The 20,185-nt window shown below is 37.1% G+C and overlaps 2 protein-coding genes across 5 annotated transcripts in view; one reads left to right on the plus strand and one right to left on the minus strand.

Moving 5' to 3' along the window:
• Window positions 1–6,877, minus strand: part of PDCD10 (programmed cell death 10) — a 39,166-nt gene extending 32,289 nt beyond the window's left edge. The window contains exon 1 of one of the 3 annotated variants that reach the window (XM_065876246.1): window positions 6,738–6,877. The gene's annotated coding sequence lies outside the window, so the exon portion shown is untranslated. Of the gene's footprint in view, window positions 1–6,191; window positions 6,352–6,732 lie in introns of those variants that run through there. The other 2 variants (XM_065876245.1, XM_065876244.1) reach the window with 2 other exon arrangements.
• An 807-nt stretch (window positions 6,878–7,684) lies between these two features.
• SERPINI1 (serpin family I member 1) overlaps window positions 7,685–20,185 on the plus strand; it is a 68,429-nt gene continuing 55,928 nt past the window's right edge. The window contains exon 1 of one of the 2 annotated variants that reach the window (XM_065876255.1): window positions 7,685–7,768. The gene's annotated coding sequence lies outside the window, so the exon portion shown is untranslated. The remainder of the gene's footprint in view (window positions 7,769–20,185) is intronic. The other variant, XM_065876256.1, reaches the window with a different exon arrangement.

A 20,185-nucleotide genomic window follows, 5' to 3' on the forward strand; every position in this document is an offset into this window, starting at 1 on the left:
GACTCATTTGTTTAACAGCAGATGCTAATAAGGACAAGATTCTATCATGATGATGAACTTTAACCTCACCTTTAGCTCCCAACTGATCTCAAATAAAAATTCTATTAGTCACAAGAAGAAATAAGGGAGACAGAATGGTATCTGCTTAAACCATACGTACAATTCCACCTGACCTTCACTTGCAAAACTGTAATTCATTTTTCAAGGAAGCACACCAAAATTAAGGTAGGACCTCAGAAATCTCTCGTTTTGAAAATACTGCCAAAATGCCAATTTGATTACCGACGAAGGCATCCACAAGTATCTACTTCTGAATAAAAGACCATATTCAATATGCTTTGTAATTCAATTAGAAAGCCTTGCAACAACGTGAACTGGTATAGGGAGCAGTTGAAGTGTGGAGGCCATGTCTGATTCATTTACCATTCCCAAATGCCTTTGGTTGCAGCAACCTAATGAAGTCTAAGAAGGCAGCAGACGTGTAACATCTTAGGATTTTGTCCTTCCTGAACTCCAAACTCCACTGGAGTTCCAGTTTATCCTGAAGACAGGATGGTTGAATAAAGCAGGAAGGCATGTTTCAGTGCCAGGGACCAGAAGGTAACTCAGAGAAACTATCATTTTCCCCTCTCCTATCAGCTCTGACCCAAAATTATCAAATGAATTGATGAATGTTCAAGTACTTAATATATCAGAATGGCTAAATGTCCATATGACGGTCTTTCCATCCCCTATTATCCACCAAATTATAAACACTGTAGAGAAGTTTTATTCCGTTCTCCATTTTCTAGTACCTAGCTCAGTACTCTATGTAGTCAGTCTACATCAGCAGCAGTGTTAGAGATGTGATGATGAAAAGCCAGATATAGTCCATGCCCTCGAGGGTATGCAGTCTTGCAGGGAAGAGAGACAATACAGAAATACATGTTAAGCTGCCACTTCACGTAACTCCAGGGAGCATACCTGTGTCATACTATATATACACTTTTCTATGCAAATTCAATGAACATGCTGAACAATTTTTTTTGAAGAAAACAACAAAAAAGAGAACTATTGAAATAGGTAGGTGATCATAATTCCATTCCACGCATATAAGCCCCAGAATGAAAGAGATAAAGACATGGATCTGCTGCCCCCGCCCCCGCCAATCAGACTGAGAGCCATAGTTGTCCCTCACAATGAGCAGCTCACCACACTGTGATTCCACATAATCACACTGTTATTATGTATTATAATGTACATATTTCTTTTCCAACATGATCTCTGAATAACAAGTTAAATACCTGATCCAGCACTCAAAGGAAAAGTAATTCTATTGCAATGCTAGAGGAAAAATGTGTTGACGCTCTGTTAGTTTCCAATGTGGTAACTTCCTAAGTGTTTTTTTTAGAGTAAGCTTGAAGGTAAGTAATTTTTGCCTGCCACACCGACCTTAGCATCTAAGATACAACTTTTCTGTAACTGCAACTCTAACTGCCCTCCAATGGCGCTCAATCACTAACATCATTTTACTGCCATGATTAAAAATATGGTGTCTTAACTTGGCCAGCATGGATTCAAATCCTAATTCCAAGCAATAAGTGGTTGTGTGACCTCAGGGAAGTTACTTAGCCTCCCTGTACTTTAGTTTTCTCGTTTACCTTGGGGATAACAGTGCCTCTACATCATAGGGTTGGTACAAAGAAGATTTAAGGCAATTTTATACATAATATATATTCAATAAATATTTGATAAATGAATGAACCAAAGTATCATTATTATGCAATCTAACTTACTTCTGGTAAATTTATTTCCAAAGGACTGGCCTAAGTAAACAGTAGTGACTACCACTTAATAAGCTCTACTGCTATTACCCAATAATTCATAAGCTTGCTGATAAAAAAATCCTCTTTTCTTTCTTTCTCTTTTTTTTAATAGCAACACCTGATTCTAGGCAACTGCATTGTGAGACTGAATATTTATTTCACTTTTTGGGTGGTTAAAAAAAAAAAGATTATACATACCAAAAATGTAAGGGTGACCTTGAAAAATAAAACTGTAATATTATATTACATCCAAGATGCAATTAATTGTATAGCTAAAATGAGAAAACGGAATTCTTCATCTTCACACAGACGAAAATGGACCACCAAACTACACTGTTTACCTTTCTGCCAATAAATTATTTCTAACTGCTACAATAAAGATGCTTTCACTTTTTACATTGTGTGTGTGTGTGTGTGTGCGCGCGCGCGCGCGCGCAGATTGCTAAAACATAAATCTCTAAGACTGCAACTTTCTATAACATTTCAAATGCAATAATACACACCATCGATGACGCTATTTAACATCTAAATCACTTCTGCAGTTTATATTATGGAAAAAAATTGTTTATCATGAAATTAGCTTAAAATTCTTGGCATACATTACCAATCATATCAACCTTAATAACCCAACAAGATATAAGAAGCAGTACTTCAGTTTTATCTTTCACATATTAGTATGCTAGGTCAATATGAATTTTTTATCCAAGATTCAAACAACATAGCGACTTACTTTTTAAAAATTAAATTTAGGACTTATCAAAGACTTACATTTAAAAATAAAAACCGGGAGCATTACCAAGTTTTAAAGCCAAATATCAGCAATCACTTTTCGACAATATCTTGTGGAAGAGTAAATTGATAAATTCATGAAGGCAGGCAAAGCTACAGCAACACAGAGCTGTTGGATTTATTCTATGCCATTATTACAGTACTGTGAAAGATCAGAGAATTTGTTTTCAGAACCAAAACCTGACACAATTTTTTCCTGAATTTAGTCTGCATGTTTTGAAAATAATATTTTTACTCTCATAAGAATCTAGGTTAAAGCAAATAAGATATTACAATAAGACTCACTGAAATATGAAAACTTTCAAGAAGCACAAACTATAAGCTCCTTTTAAATAAGTACTACTCAATTTTACAGTCACCTTGCCTAAGGCAGGTGATACTAAAGGTAAAAACTCAAAGGAAGATACTGTGGTTAAAAAATGAAACAAAACAACAAAGAAAAAAGGAAAATGCATGAATTTTGTTGAGGACAGAATGAGATATCATTAGGGAAGAACAGAATCCACTGAAAGTTAGTTTCTTCCACATCTGTATTTTCTTATAATGAATGTTGCTTGCAAAAGCAGGATAGTGACAAGGTGTCCAAAATGCTGTTATACAGAAATTTTGCTGTAATGGAAAATGATTCCTTTGCCATGTCCACATAGAAAACTACCCTGATTTTACAGACCTCTAAGGAAGAACAAACATCTTTCTACAATTTATATTAGACTTCTGAAAATAACTCCTTTTTATTCAAAGGTAGGGAACATGTCTCCTTTATTAATTTCTGTATTTCTGCCCCTAGTAGAGTGCTGGAGGCACTGTGCATGAATGCACTTACATTTGTTCATAAATTCAGCAAATAATTACTGAGTAGTTAACTTTGTGTCAGACACTACTGTATAAGTAGTGAGGTAAGGCACATGACAAATGAGGGCCCTGCTCAGGTAGCTTACAATCTAGTGAGCAAGACAGACATTTACCAAATAAACACAGAAATAATTAAGTTCCTCTTGTGATGATGCTACAAAGAATTACAGAGTATGGTGAAGATATAGTGGGAACTTACTCTAGTTTGGGGAAGGAGGAGTCAATGGTCAGAGAAGGTTCCCCTGAGAAATAACATTTAAACTGAGACTTGAAAATTAACTAGGAGTGGGCCAGACTTGGGAAGGGGAGGGGAAGCAGCCCAGGCAGGAGGATGTAACACGTACAAAGGTCAGGAAAGAGTTTTTGTAGGTAGTAATTGAAAAGCACGGTAAATGAGAAAGGCTGGGGTTAAGGATGGAGAGCTAGATAGGAGACAAGAGAAACTGTGAGCATTAAACAGAGTAAAAGGGTAACAGTATTTGAATATTTAAATCATTTTAAGTCTTTTTCTCATGTAAAATAAATAATCTAAGGGAACTGAGTCTTTATTCCACAATATTAAATATCTATAGTCAGAAGACCTGGATTATGCCTCGGTCCCACCAGTTACTAGCTCCGTGATCTTGCACTTAACCAATCTGAACTTCTTTATTCTCTTTGTAAACAGGTACTCAATTATTTTACCTACTGGGAAACACAATGATAACACAACAGTCCTGTTTTTACAGATCTTACATCCTTAAAGAAAAAAAGATCGTGTATATGGGACACAACCTAAGCCCTATAAGAGATGAGGTCCAAAAGTTCACACAAGGCTCCTGCAAAACCCAAAATGACAATAAACGCGGACATTGGTGAACTGCAAACTACTATAAAAATACAAGCGTACACATCATTCTGTGAGCCCTAAGTTATTCAGTGTGCAGAGCTCCAAAATGACCACAGTACTCCAGCATGTGACTGAAAAGATGATAAATACAATAGAAACACTATCCCGCCATTCCGTTACTCACCATTCGCCATTGGTGAAATATCAATACTATAATGAAGCTCAGAGATGAAGAGTAGTTGGTGTAGAATCGAACCAAGGACAAAAACTAACACTCACTAGACAAATGCATTATATTAATTTTACTAATTTCCGAATTTTCCTGACTTTTGGTTCAAAAGTCATTCCACAACCTCCTAACTGCATGTCAAAAATAAGAACTCATTTCTCACTTCCTCCAACAAAAAGCAAATGCCTACATGGCCGTATAGAAAATACTTTCACATTCTTGCTTTACCATAACTGACTCATATTCAGTTTATGGTCTATTTAAACTACCGCACCCTTCTAACACAGCACTGAGCCAGTTACCTCCACACAATTTTCCATTTGTTCAGTCAGTCTTCCTTCCTTGTCTACTGCATTACTTACTTATGGTACTAATTATTTTTTATTTTACTTCATTCTATAGTACCATACCTCTCTTTCATTTTAAAAGTCATATTAATTTCCAGACCATCTGAGTTTCAATCAAAGACGAATGTAAGAGTATTTCTGATCCTATAAAGTGTTTTTGCATTCAAAAGTTAAACACATTGTGGATAATTTTAATAATTTCAGAGTACATTCAAAATACTGCATATTTAAATGGTCAACTTATACAACAGTAAACCATGACTGATTACCTACTATCAGTAGATACCTGATTTTTAGCTATAAACTTACCAGGAAGAGATCTTAATGTCAATGAACATACTCCTAAAATTCTATTAAAGAACTGTCTAATAATAATATATGTGAACTGTAATTATAATTGGTCACAACAATGGGTAAGACTGGAACAAGCACACTTTCTGCTCAATATAAAACACAAATGTCCATTTTTCCATTCTTTAATATAAAATAAGGATGAGTTAAAACTCATAGATGATTTTAAGAAAAATAAAATATACAAGAGCCTGATGTTATTAATTACACACACACACAACACACACACGAGCCAAGAAAATGAGGGGAAGTAAATAAAAATCAACAAAAATGTGATGCTACCTCCAAGAAATGCAACGTATCTTCTTTTCTAGTAATGAGCACAACTAGAAATAAACTTTCTTGCTGCTGCATTATTTGAAAAAGTGTAAAATAAGTTTCGTGAAAGAATCCTAATCCCATTGTTCTCAGCTGAGAGTAAAAAAACAGAGTAAAGACTAAGGTAGGAAGGGAAAGGAATATCTTTCACCAGTAAGGATGAGCTGTATTGTTACCCGACTTTCTCCTGTCCCATCAACTACCCTTTAAAATGGTAGCACAGTCCATCATTTAATATACCTCTAATAAAAGGAAAAAATAGGTAAGTTAAAACTGATTCTTCTTATTTTTCCAACAGGTTAGAGTGCATGCTTTTCTTTTGCTGAGGAACTTCTCTCCAGCTCAAAAAAACTCTTCACCTCACAGATGGCTTCTTAGAAATACCTAAAATTCATTACTTTGCAACTTCCTCCACCCTCTTCAAAAAAAAAACAAACTCCCTACTCCTTTCTGGTGCGGCAGCTACGATGCAGAAGCTGGATTACAACTAGATTAGATTCAGACGATCTGCCCCTACGTGTGTGACCTTGGGCACGTCATTTATCCCCTCAGTTTCCTCATTAGCATCCAACTGTGAATGCTCTTTGAAAACAGTAAACAGTAAAACAGTAAATACATCTTAGGAATTACATCTTTATAGCGTTAAGCTTTTCTACTTAGGGTAAAATTACCTCCTTAGAGGGACCACGTCATGAAACTGGTACTGAATCCGTAGGTCTCTGTCAACATTTGACTCTTTCTTCTACAGTTATCCTCTTCCCTCAAAGGGCATAACCCGAGTCACCTCAAAAGCAGACTCCAAGCGCCCCTTCCTTCCTCCACTCCTTCCCTCTCCTATTTCTAAAGCAGGGGGAAAACAGCAGCCTCATCTCCCCGCCCCAAGCCACACCTTCAGAGGACCCCACCCCAGGCACATCCGCCCTCTCCCTCCTCCGGGGGCACCAGAGGCCAACCTCGCCCTTCCCCTCCCGCCCCCACCTAGCGGAGACTTCCTGGAGGCGTTCAGGCCCGAGCAGGGCAGGCGGCATTTACAAACCCGTTTTACGCCACTCGCGTAGGGTAACCTCGCTTACGCCCATAGGGCCCCGTTCCCAGCCCCGTCCGCTCCGCCTGCCAGAACCAAGCCCGAGTGCCTCAGCCACGACCCCCGTGTGACCCCAGAGCTCTTCTGCTCCGCGCGGGACTACGGTGACTGGGACAGAACAGCCACACCTTACCGGCAACTGAGGCAGTGACTTCACTTGCCACCTTTGGAGCCCTCTTCAACTCCCAGATCAATTCACTCCGGCGACGCCGGAAGGACCCGAGAGGAACCAGGCGTTGTCCGGAATCCTGCCCTGCCGGAGTCGCGCAGGGGCCTATGGGGACTCGTAGTCCCACTCGCCGGTGTTGTCGGCAATTCCTGCACAGGCAAGACTACAATTCCCGTCAAGCCATGCGGTGGAGCCTTAGGCGATGGGTGGGGACACTTTTAGCCAATAGTAGGAGAGTTCCCTGTCTGTGCGGGAGGAGGTGAGAAAAAGAGAGAGGGTGCACGGAAAGAAGAGGAAGGGAGGGGTCAGCTCTCACCTGCGCCAATCAGGATGCAGGGTCGGCCCAGCAGGCGACTCACCCATTGTGGGGGCGGGCTAGCGGAGCCGAGGAAGGAAGCGGAGCGGGGGGAGAACTCCAAGTGGGGAACGTGGGGCGGTCGAGCTGCGCGGGCGGAGAGGAAACCGCGGGAATAATAGGCAGGGTGGAGGGAGGGCGCGGTGTGAGGATTTACCCTGGCTGGAGGAGCAGTTTCCCCGAAAGCGGCCAAGCACCAGGCACACCGAGCGGCGAGACCTGCGGCTCAGGCAGGGATAGGTTGAGCCTGGGCTCCTCGCGGAGGTGCCCGGACGGGGCGGGAGGCTGCTGTAGGTGTCAGGCCACTGAGTGAAGGGAGAGGGGTCCCCGGGGAAGGGAAGCGGCAGAGCAGCTGCAGAAGTGCGGGGAGCGCGAAGGTACCAGGGCAGCAGCTTCCCGCCACCTTCAGCCAGGGCAACAGCCGGAACAGCAGGGGGAGGAGCAACAGCTGCCGAATTCGCCAACTAGAGGGCGGGGAGGCGGAGCTTAGGTCCCTGTAGCAGCAGAAGGCGCAGCCTGGACTGTAGTTTCCCGGGAGAGAGGAGAGCAGGAACAGGAGAGGAGAGCAGGAACAGGAGAGGAGCGCAGTCCTCGGAGCCTCTGCTCCAGCATCCCGCCAGGGTCTGCAGGTGTGTGGGAGGTAAGCGTGGGTGCCTCTATGGGCGTCTCTTCTGCCCGGGAGAAAGCGTCTTCCAATAGGAATTTTATCAAGGCACAGCCAAAAAGAGTCTCTGACTCGGGTTAGGGAACTGGTTTAAACGCTTTTAGGTGAAAGATGTATGTTTTTGGAGTTTGCGGGGGGATAAAAAGCAAAAGGTGGCTTGACTCAGGGTATAAAGGGCGTGGTTAGTGTTTTTGGTTTGAGTTGTACCATTAAAACTATTCTGGGAAATTTTAATATTGAGGAAACTGCTAATTGAGGACAAGGTGGATGATATTTGGATAGGTGCGTAGCTGGTAAAAAACAAAAATTTTGTCACTGATAGAGAATTACTTCAGAACTGTTTCACTAGGAAAATAACTTAGCATTCTTCTTTAATCTATCCTTCACGTTGTTTTATCAGATTGCCCTGCTACCGACCTGTTTTCCAGGGTGGTTATACTGCAGGTTCCTAGAATTGAAAGAGATGTCTATTAAAGAAGGAAATACAGTCAGGAATAATCACGATGACTGAACCTATCAGAAGTATAACTTTTGCCAGCAATAATGTAAAAATGTTTTTTAATGGAGACACTTCGCTTTCCTTCCAGTGGCTTTAAACTATCGGAACAAAGACTAGGACTCAGCCTACAGTGGGAACGTATGGTGTACTTCACAGCTGCTCCTTATTCTCAAATTTGTGTCTAGTAATATTTGTACATTTTAAAAAACAAAAGTACAAGAAAAGCTGTGCAAGGATCTTTTCTGTTTAGACAGTGTATGCTAAGTGATTTCCCTTAGTATGTGTTATGATGGGCTCAGGCTTAACACATGTAATAGTGTCATAAAATAATAGTTTATTCTTAGTATTAAACCACGTGTGATTTCTTTGAGTGTAATTAAACACCAATAGGTGAAAATATGTTTTAATACTAAGATGAAAGTCACATCTACCTTTGTGTAACTATGACAAAATTACAGCCTTTTTTTAAGAAAAAAACTGTAAAAAGCTCTTTGCCTAGTTCATTTTCTTTTTCTTTTTGTCACAGAGGTTCTCCAGATTACATGGCTTTTAATCATAGTAGCATATTGCAGCACATTTTGCTCTGAAATGCTTTCCTTGTGACAGTTGTATACTTTAATCTGGGTTTTTTTTTTTTTTTTTTGAACTAGGGTCAATAAAATGGAGTAATTACCTTCTATTCTTGTTTGTTTTGTTTTGTTTTCATGGTTTGCTGATTTACTCATGATTTGGGGATTTTATTTCTGTGATACAAAATTCCTTTTTGAAAAGAAATGGCTGGAAAGGATTCTCTTCATAGCTTCAAGTTCAATCCTACTGAGTGCTACTACTGATAAGCCTAAGTGACTTATCAATGTATATACTCCAACACTCCCTCCCATACTCTCACCCACCAGAGGAATATATAGGGGGACAGATCTTAGAAAAACAGCTGCTTTTCGATTGTCCTCAAGTAGATCAGGTAAGTATTAGAAACAGCAAAGAGCTTAGAAGAAAGAAAAAGCAACAGTAGCCACTAAATTTAGCAGCCATGGTAAGGATGGGATTTTATATCTTTGCTACATCACAGGAGAGTCTGTTAATCCACATAGCTGATATGACCCTGTGAAAATGATTTTAGGGGGAAAAATGGGTACTAGGGTATAGTTAGTTAGGCTTGGAAAAGATTGTGTTTGCCCTTGTTATTTCTGATTAAATAGATCATCCTGAATCAGAGTCTCAGATTCTCTCTCAGACTCTGCTACTGATTCATTCTGTGAAATTGAATATTTGCTGTCACTGGGTCGTTTCCCCCATGTAATAATTAATAATAATACTGGCAATGAAGTTCTTTCAGGACCTTTATCAGAAGATCTTTTTGAAAGGGTTTGATTGGGAATCAGTTAATAATCAAGTAAGTGAGATAGAAAATAAATGCCAAAACAGTCGAAATTCAGATGTACTTTGAGTCCCAACTATTTATAGGTCTTCTGCTTTGAAGTATCAAAAAGGATAGAATCTCATTAGGAATGAATGAGTCTGTGGTATTAAAGTACTGGATTTTTCACCTGTTTCCAAGATATGGATCATTTTTATTGTGTCAGTGAAAGAGATTGGCTTCCTATAACATTTGAGAGTAAGAAAACCATGTTTTTTTTTAAAAGGAAGAAAATCATTGGCAGTGTATGGCACTTAAGTATTTGTTACCTTGAACTCTTGACACATTTTAAATTGGTGTTCACATTAAATCGCAGATAATCTGAAGACTTCTTGTACATTACTGGTGTTGAAAATGTTCATCATATGACAGTTTACAATTTTATGTGAAGTACTACCTAGGTTAAAAGCATATTATTCTGTGCTTGATTTTTACTCTTTGCGTATGGCTATCAGAGTATGCATGTGATGAGAAAGAAGAAAACCAATGGAGTGCAGAATGTCTCTCAAGTGGAAGATGCTCATGAAATTAGTGTTCTTTAGCTGAAAGACTTGGTTAATTTCAAATTACAATATACTTTGGATTTTTTTTTTAATTTATAATTCTAACTCTAAGCCTATTGAGTAAAAATAATTGAGTGGCATGGGTTTCTCTTTCTAACAGGAGGATTCACTGATGCATGCAGTACAAAAGAGCAAGACGTAAAGGTTCAAGATCAAATGGTTTTTGGGGGGCGGCAGTGGGGGAGAGGTGGCGTGCAAGGGGGCATAGAAATGAAGAAACCTGTTTGAGACACATACCCTTAGCAAGAGAGAAAGAGATTTGACCTTTTTTTTTTGTTGAATGCCTGTAAGTGATTTCATGACCTGTTTTCCCAGTTATTAATTTCTAGAGGCTTATACCCATAGTGGGAGACAGTACTTTCCTACATTGTCATTTTAACTGGAGTCAGACTGACATTAATTCATTAGGTTTTGAATAATTATGGGTTGCTGAAGCAAAGTGAAAAGGATCCTGCATGTATACATTCACTTCTAAGTGAAACTTAATATTATTTGGATATAATATTAAAAGTAAAAACTGAGGTTTTTCCCCCTTAATAGCAAAGGTACTTGAACCAGACACTAAAGATGAGCAGGACCCTCCCCTCCCAGCCCCTGCTGCCTTTTAAAGTCATCTCCTAAGGTTAAACAGGCTTTGGGGAGCACGATTGTTATACAAAGGTAAAGATTTGTTTCTGTCTTATTTTCAATCTTATGTCTAATGTTTTCAGAATTTAGTCCTTAAAGTCTGGATCAGTGTGTTTTAAGTTAACATTTATTAGTTCCTAGACACTATGCTTCTTTCCTATCTCCTATTTGTTCTCAGCACCTTATATAATGCTCAGCAGAAAGAACCTGCCCTATAACCTTACTGAATTAGAAGTGGGGACCAATACTTCTTTAATGTATGCATTGATACATCTTGCACTTTGACAAACGAGAGTCAGTTGCCCTCACAGAATAAGTACTATACATTAGGCCTTCTGAGAATGACCTTGTGCTGGTTAACCTTTGCAAAAGTGTTACTTGAGCCCAATTTGATTCAGACTATGTGGACTGCAAAGACTTACCTACAACTTCATGTGCCAACATTTCTAAATTCTTCCAGAGATAGGCAGTTATAGGTAAGGAAAAGGGTTCTCCCACCAGTGATACTCAAGGTCTGCATTCTACAGCCAAGGAAGCCTGTGGCTCACCACTGTTTACTTCCAGTAAGATACCTTTGTAGAAGCTCATCTAGGAAAAGCATACTTTATTCTATAAAAATTGAATTCGCTCTTCCATTTTTCTAATTGTTCTTTAAAAAAAAAAAAGAGCCAGACTCATTGTATTTAAGCACATGTGGAATTTGGCATTTATTCCAGAAACAAATTAATCTGATTAATGTTAGAATTAAGAATTCAAATGTGATTTTTCTTTTATTATTATAAGACCTGGAGAATTCTAGTTAATTGTAAATAGTTCTTTAGTAGTCAATGTAATAATAGCAGATATTTAACTATCATTTGTTTGCTTTTTAATATGCCTTTACTAGCATGCGATAGATACACTTTGGCTTAGAACTGATGTTTGATTAATCTTCCTTCTTCGTGGTTCGTTGGCGTTACTCTAAATGCTTAGCATAGTGCCTTGTATAGAGTTAGGTGAGTTCCTGTCTTCTTCACCAGATGCTTAGTATCTTCAGAATTAAGAGTTTCATTTATCTTGGTATTTACTTTGAGAGCCTTACACATAATAGTTTAACAGTAACAGTTATAGTTGACAACCTGTAAAGAAGCATCATTTTACATTTTTCACAAGTACACCTAGAAAACTGAATTTTTTTAAACATGTCTTTTAGCACTAAATTCAGCCCTCTGCCCACAACAGTTGCTTATATTGAGCTAAATATAAATATCACTGTATTTTGTTGGATTTCTGAATGGAGTAAACATTGCTATTAACTACAACCTTGCATGTGTGTATACTTTAAATGTACATTTATTAATTCAATGCCATTTGAAATTTGTTTGGTCTCTCCTTGTCTCTAGAACTTTGCTGACTTAAAGATGTACTTTTAAGTAACATTCCGTACTATGTGTATATACACACACTTTATGACTTTTTTTCTTGACACATAGAGACTTAGAGAAAAGTATATAAACGTAACATGAGGCTTTATCTTAACTAAAACTTAACTGCTCTTGAATGTTCTGTTTTCAGTGAAATGGTTACAATGGGAGACCTTATTCAGGCTTATTAAATCTAAATTATTCAGGTATTTGTCATCTTTGAGCCAGCATGGGGAAGAGATGAGTTGAGATTTGGCATTGGCAGTACTCAGTGCTGACCTTCCGTACAGCATAGCAGATGAAGTGTGCATGGGACCTCCAGCTCTAGCCAGTGCTTCAAGGCCCCCTTCTGGTTCAGCCTAGGAAAGGAGCCTTCTGAGCACACAGCTCATAATTTTAGTGTGAGAAGAAAGACAGATGGAATTTACTTTGATTTAATAACCTCATTTGCCTAAGTGTATTGTTTTTCCCAGATATACCAGAGTTCCCAGTAACAGTAACTCAAGTGTCAGAAAGTGATTTCTATTGTACAATCTAGCAATTCAGTGAGTACCTGTCAACCTGTAGTCTATTTTCCCCTTAGTGTCTTAGCTTCTTTTGAATGGACCCGAAAGAGCTCACCAAGATACTTTTGATATTTTGCCAATATTGGATTGCTTCTGCCATTTTCTTGATAACCTAAATTTTGTTCTGAGCCTAAGTTTTATTTGAGGTCTTTTAATCCTATGTAACTTGAAGAGTTAATTTTATTGTTTTTTCATCTTTTAGTAGTATGCTATAAATACTGTATTATGATGTATAATTTTTGCCACTCACTTGAATTAAATCAATTATCAGAGCATTTAATTGTTGTGTACTTCACAAAGCAATTTAAAATCATTGAAGTAATTAATGTTTTTTAGATACATTCAGCCTTCCAGTTAAGAAACCTTCACATAGTATCCTAAATCTCTTGTTCTATGTCTAAGGCAGGTTAAATTGGATTTATACCATACGTCATTTGACGTATAATAACTGGATGAAATTTATACAATTCCAGTATTCTGATAACTATATAACAATGGTATAATTTTTGTCCTTGCTAAGTCGGGGAACTTTAAAAAATTATATTGTGAGGTATTGAGCACAAGGTATGTTAAGCCAGAAAAGTAACTTTTTCTGTATTTCAGAGTTTTTGATCTGTTCTTTTAAAAATAAAATGTCAATAACAAAATTATGAAGACCTAATAATGACTATTCATTTTTTAATATAACAGATTTTGTTAATAATTATTCATATGAAATTAAACATTTTGAAAGAGAAAGAAATCCTGTGGTCCAAGGTTATCTTAAAAGCCAATTTTTACTCACATTATGTGGCCCAAAAGTAACTGACAATTTAAAAAGTAGTTTTCAAGTATGTATCAATTAGAAATGCTTTCAGCTGCAAGTTTTATGTACAATGACATAAAATAATAGGGATTTATTTTTTCCAGGACAAGAAATCTAGAGGAAAGCGGTTGTGTTCTTTTTGTTTAGAGGCTTAATGTTGTCAGGGTGTTGTCCTCACAACCTTGTGCCTGATGCAAGATGGATGCTTCTGCAGATCGAGACATCATATTCTAGTTCAGGGCAGGAAGAATGAGGAAAGGCTTGTGCCTACTGAGTCTTTCTCTTTTAATCAGGAAGTAAAAGCTTTCCCAGTGACCTCTAGCAAATGTCGACTGTGGACTTACTGGCTCATGGCATGTAGCTGTGCCTATTTTTAAGGGATGTTGAGATATCAGGGACTTTGGGCCTTGGTGGTGGATGAAACAGGGGAACAGTGGTTCGAGTGTGATTTTGGGGTAACCAGTCCATAGTTTCAGCCATAGTCTGATAATTAAAACCATGCTAACTTTAAAATGTATTCCTTCTCGTTCCGACTGATGTTTATGTTTCCTGTTTGTTCATTTGTTTGTTTGTTTTCTCTGGGTTAGAAAACTCTAACCTTCTTACACCAAGTTTTCACTTCTGTGACTACCAAATTTCAAGTCTCTGGGCAAAGGTATTTCTCAGAGACTGACGGCATCTCTAGTTAAAAGACCCTGTAGCCCATACCACATATAATACTTGTCCTGTACTTTTCATTACAGATGTATTCAGTAACACTTGAAAGGACAATTCTGTTTTAAATCTGCTTTGAGCCTCAAGGTATCAAAGTATCTTCTTATAGACTGAATTAAAAATATGGGTATAATGTAAATGAAAGAACAATTGAATATTAAAAAAATCTTAAAACAAATGCTATCTGCCCAAAAAAGCCACAAAGCCATTGTTTCATAGAAAGGAACTCATTCTAAAAAATTTTAATCCTGGAAAACGGTGTTATTACCCATTTCTAAAATGTGAAAAATATTATCAACATCTATACCTTGATTATTACCTAAATTATTACTCATTCTTAGAATAATACATCACGGACTTATAGTTTTGATAAATTAGGATTCCTTGAGATAGGAAAGTCTGAGAAGAAAATTGAAACTGAGAAAATGGAAACAAATATTTTTTCTACTTTAAAAAAAAACTCATAATCAAAGATGTTGACCATAGAACCTTGGCTATACAGCAGTTGTCTGCATTTCCATATCAACATCTTTATTGTCCAGTTTTTACATTTCTATTATGTGAACTTAGATGAATGGCTTTATAGAGGCAAAACTCTCCAGATATACTCAAGTAAATTTCTAAACTACTATAATCTGTAGCATGGGGTTGGGTGTTATAGAGAGATACAACAAAATATTGCGATATGTAAAATCACTTAACTCCTTGGCATAAGCTTTTGTCAATATAGTTAACAAAAGAAGGCGTCACAAGACATATATATATATATATATAAACAAGGATATATGATTTAGGATGATGGTATTACAACAGTTACTATGGTAGATGTCCAGAAGCAGAAGCAGCAGAAGAAATTGATCTATGTAATCAGGGAAGGCTTTGAGAAGTAGGCCAGTGTGGTGTGCTGGTAAGAGCAGGGGACCACACAACCAATGGCCTATGGCACACTACCTTTTTTTGTAAATCAGATTTCTTGGAACACAGCTATGCGCATTCATTTACATATTGTTAAGACTGCTTTCTTGCTACAACAGCAGAGTTGAGTCACTGTGGCAAAGCCCATGTGGCCCACAAACTTAAAGTATTTCCTATCTGGCCCTTTAAAAAAAAAGTTTGTCAACCACTGGTTAAGAACGTGGTTTCTGTTGTCATGCAAAACTGGGTTCAAATTTGGCTTTGTAATCTGTAACTTCACTCCAGGGATGTTTATACTGATACACGGAGATTTCACATACAGTGCATTGTAATACCTGGTGTGTATTATATGCTTATTAAATGTTATTTTATTAAATGTTAGATTTTATTTTATTATGATTTATTATTTTAAGTGAACCATAACTTTTAATTCAAATGGGGATTAGAATCTCTAAATTTAAGTACTCCCTACCCCTACAATAAAAGTTCAAGAAACTGGGAAGGGTATCATCTTATTGTAAGAAATTTTCAAGAGTTGCACAAAATATTGTATAGAGACAATGCTATTGATGTAAGAGCCAAACAACATAAATGTACTGAATAGTAAAGCCCAGAATTTAAAATACAATTAATAAAGACTGAATAGCATATTAAATATTGTAGGAAGCCATGATAGTCAATTAAAAGCGAAATTAAGATACTTTATTAAAACTTAGAGCAAAATGATATTTAAAAGTGAATATAATAAAGAGGAGACATCACTACTAGCCTTACAAAAATAAAAGATAGTATTAGGGAATACTATGAAAAATTATATGGCAATAAATTAGTTGACCTAGGTGAAATGGACAAATTAGTACAAAAACACAAACTATCAAAACAAGAAGAAATAGAAACTCTGAATATAGACTCAAAAATCCTTATATCAAATCTGGCAACAAATAAAAATTATATACCATGATCAAGTGGGATCTATTCCAGGAATGCAAGGTTGGTTAAACATGAAAATCAGTCAGAAAATCTATTGATATACCATATCAATAGAACAAAAGACACATGATCATCTCAATAGATACAGAAAATCATTTGGTAAAATCCAACAGATTTTCAGCGTGAAAACATGAAACTCAACAAACTAGGAATAGAAGGGAACCTCCTCAACTTATAAAGGACATCTGCAAAAAACCTACAGCTAACATCTTTCCTAATGGTGAAAGACTGAATATTTCTCCTTAAGATCAGGACATAAGCCTAATAGAATTGGAGAAAAATAGGTCTACGCAAGAACATGTACAAAAATGTTCATAGCAGTGTTATTCATAATAGCCCCAAAATGGAAACAGCCCAGTGTCCATCAATAAATGAATGTATAAACAAAATGTTGTATAGCCATGCAATAGAATATTATTTAACCATAGAAAGGAATGAAGTACTGATAGATGCTACAACGTGGATGACTCTTGAAAATATTATGTTAAACAAGAAAGTCAGACACAACAGGCCACATTTCATTTTATATAAAATATCCAGAGTAGCCAAATCCATAAAGACAAAGAGTAGATTAGTGTTAAGGGACAGCGGGAATGGGGAGTGACTGCTAACGGTTATGGGGTTTCTTTCTGGGGTGAAATGTTCTAGAACTAGATAGTGGTGGTGAGTGCACAGCTTTCAAAAACCACTAAATCGTACACTTTAAAAGCGAACCTGTAAAAAGTGTAAGTGAATGTAATATGAAATTTTAAAAAACATAAAGAAGAGTTATAGAAGATTGAATTGTAAGGAACCCAGATAAACCCAGAACTAGCAGATAAAAGGAAATACTCTCATTTTATATCTTTTGTCCTCAGAACACCAGGAAAAATTAATGGAGACCGTAGTCTAGCCACACTTTGGTAAAGTTGTTTTGTTTTTTCATTTTAAAATGAAGGGGAAAAAGAACCTAAAGAACTCCAAACAGATAAAAAATAAAGGGAGTGAAAATATCAGCTTGTGATCAGACTTCTCTTCTGTGGCATTTAATGACATAAGGAATAATGGAATAATGTCTATGGAATTGCAGTGGAATAAGTTTACGATTCAAACTTGCTTTTCCAGCTGAGCTAGCATTCAATATGCATAAGAACAAAAGAATGATCTTCTCAGCCATACAAGGGCAGACATACACACACCACCACCACTGCCAACGACAACAACAAAAAATGCATACTTTGCTGCCCAAATAATCAAAATCAAGAATTCAAGTTTGAATTCAAGGAACTATAAAATGATGAAACAAATGGCATTTAAATAAGTTATTCCTATTTTGTTTTTAAACAATTCAGATGTTAAAAATAATTCTTATAAGGTTTCTTATGGTAGAAAAAATGATAATATTCTGGGTCCAATACCCCAGGTCACTTCAAAAACACAGAGAGAGATGTATAAGAAAGAATATCACATGACTTATTTTACATATTGTGGAGTCAGTAAATGTTTTATTCTTCACATTCATAGAAAAATTATATTTAAGAAAAAAGGAAAAATGCGATCAATGCAAAAAGAGAAGAATAAGAAGCATGACAAAATGCTAAACAAACGTATTGCAATTATCAGTAGTTTTAGTCTCTTACTGAAAGGTAGAATCTGCCATGCTGGGTGGAAAACAAAAACTATTAAGTGTTTTAGAGACAAAGCTAAGCAAAATAATATCAGTTAAAGTAGAAGGATGGCAGTGCAATAATAGACAAAAATAAATTTTAAAGTGTAGGTGGCATATTTGTAAGATGACAGAATTCAAAGTAAAAAGCTTTAGTCTGGTCAAAAAGGATAATTTATATTGGTAAAGATGTAATCCACACTGAAGCTTTAATAGCCGTGAATCTGTTTGTACTGGTCATATAGAATTAAAATACATAAAACAATCTGAAAAAGAAAACATGGCCTTTGGTGTCAGATTTGGATTCAAGGGAAACATGCAAATAAACGTGATGTTAAGAATAAGGAAAGGACAAAAGTGGACTTGGGAAGAAGCAGAATTGATGACAGTGGCCCAGGGGTGATAGCAACAATGATGTAGATTCAAGATTTGGGATACGGAATCCACAGTTCTTGTCCCTTTATTAGCTCTAGCCCAAGGATTACAAAACAAGTCAGAAGTCAGCCCACAGGTATGTGTTGTGCGCGCATGCGCGTGTGCGTGTGCGTGTGTGTGTTTAAATGCCAGTTCTCCACAGTCACCGCCATTCTCTATTGTCTTATATTGAGCTTGTTGGGGCCATTTGCCTTGCCCCTGCCTGCCCCCCACCCCAGCCTCTGTAGGCATTTCAGTGTGTGAACCCTGGGATGAGGTAAGGGAGATGGCTAAGGAAAAATGGCTAAGAAAGTTGTGAGTCTGAGTAATAAGAGGAGAATGAATAATTGTAGTAGTTCAAAAAGTAACAATTGGACTTCCCTGGTGGCGCAGTGGTTGAGAGTCTGCCTGCCGATGCAGGGGACACGGGTTCGTGCCCCGTCTGGGAAGATCCCACATGCTGCGGAGCGGCTGGGCCCGTGAGCCATGGCCGCTGAGCCTGCGCTCCGCAGCCGGAGAGGCCACAACAGTGAGAGGCCCGCGTACCGCAAAAAAAAAAAAAAAAGTAACAATTGTGTACACTTAAAAATGTTAAGATGGATTTTTTTTTACCACAATAAAAAATAAGTTTAGAAACCTAAAAAATGTAGTAACAATTATAAATCAGCTGAAGCATTTAAATCTGTTTGTCTTAAGAGGATTGTGTTCACTCACCTGCATTCAGCTTGCTTCATTTTGTAATAAGTAATGGCTTATTGAGACATTGATACATCACTATGTAAAAATTGTCCCCTTGCTTTTAGATTAAGGAAGTCAACTTTAATTAAAATACTGTCTCATTTCCTCTTTTCAGTCTTAAAATTTTTGTAGTTGCTCTAGTTTACTTTCATATCACCTTCCTTTTTCTGTCACCCTAATTGGAAAATTTTAGTTTTGGGTTTGACACCTGCTTCTTAACTGCCACAAAACATATTAATTATGCTTGTTACTGTTATAGAAACATAATGTTCAGCTAGCTAACTAGCATAAATAATCCATCACTAAGAATCATTAACTATAGTAATTGTTGTCTTTAAACAAGTAAAGACAGTCTTCTGATTATGTGGCTGACAACTTAAAACCATAAACCCAGTTTCACCTAAAATATAATAGTGTGCCAGCTGATATTTCAAGAAATGTTTTCTTCTTTCTCCCTTTTCGAATAAGTTGTAAGTGGAAACCTTTAACAGAAAGATCTCATTTTTCTAGTGGATCCAGAATCCCAACGAAAACATACCTTAGAACCCAGCTTTCTAATCCAGCCAAATTTCTTACTGTAAAACTCACTTTATGCATTCATTAGCCCCTTCAGCCCTTATTCATAGCCTGTTTACTTTTAATAAACTGTTTAATTTGTATGTTTAGCAATGGTTCAATAATATAAACTCTCTCAGTATAAATGGGAGGGGGAAAAAGAACAATGGAACTAAAAAAGCTTAGTTATCTGAAAAGTACATGTCTTGAAACCTCAGTGAAGTCCTGTGACACATGAGCCCTAGGACAATGGGAGATGCTCAGTGGGTGTTAGTTGGATGAGTGAAGAATAGTAAGTTCAGAGTGACAAAGAGGATAAATAGTTATGTTTCCAGTTTTCTGAGAAAAAAGTAGTATGTTTTCTTTAAGTTTCATGAAAATGGTAATAGAAATTTTGGTGCATAAGTAGTAAATTCACATCATTGGCAAAACACCCAGCCAGGACAACTTATTGTCAGAGAAATTAAGAAAACCAAAGTTTTGCTTTTTATATGTATTGTTACATATATGTATTTATCTGAATATCTAAAATAATGGTTGTT

The sequence above is a fragment of the Phocoena phocoena genome, chromosome 4 (assembly GCF_963924675.1).
Source record: "Phocoena phocoena chromosome 4, mPhoPho1.1, whole genome shotgun sequence".
In the NCBI taxonomy this organism is placed as follows: domain Eukaryota; kingdom Metazoa; phylum Chordata; class Mammalia; order Artiodactyla; family Phocoenidae; genus Phocoena; species Phocoena phocoena.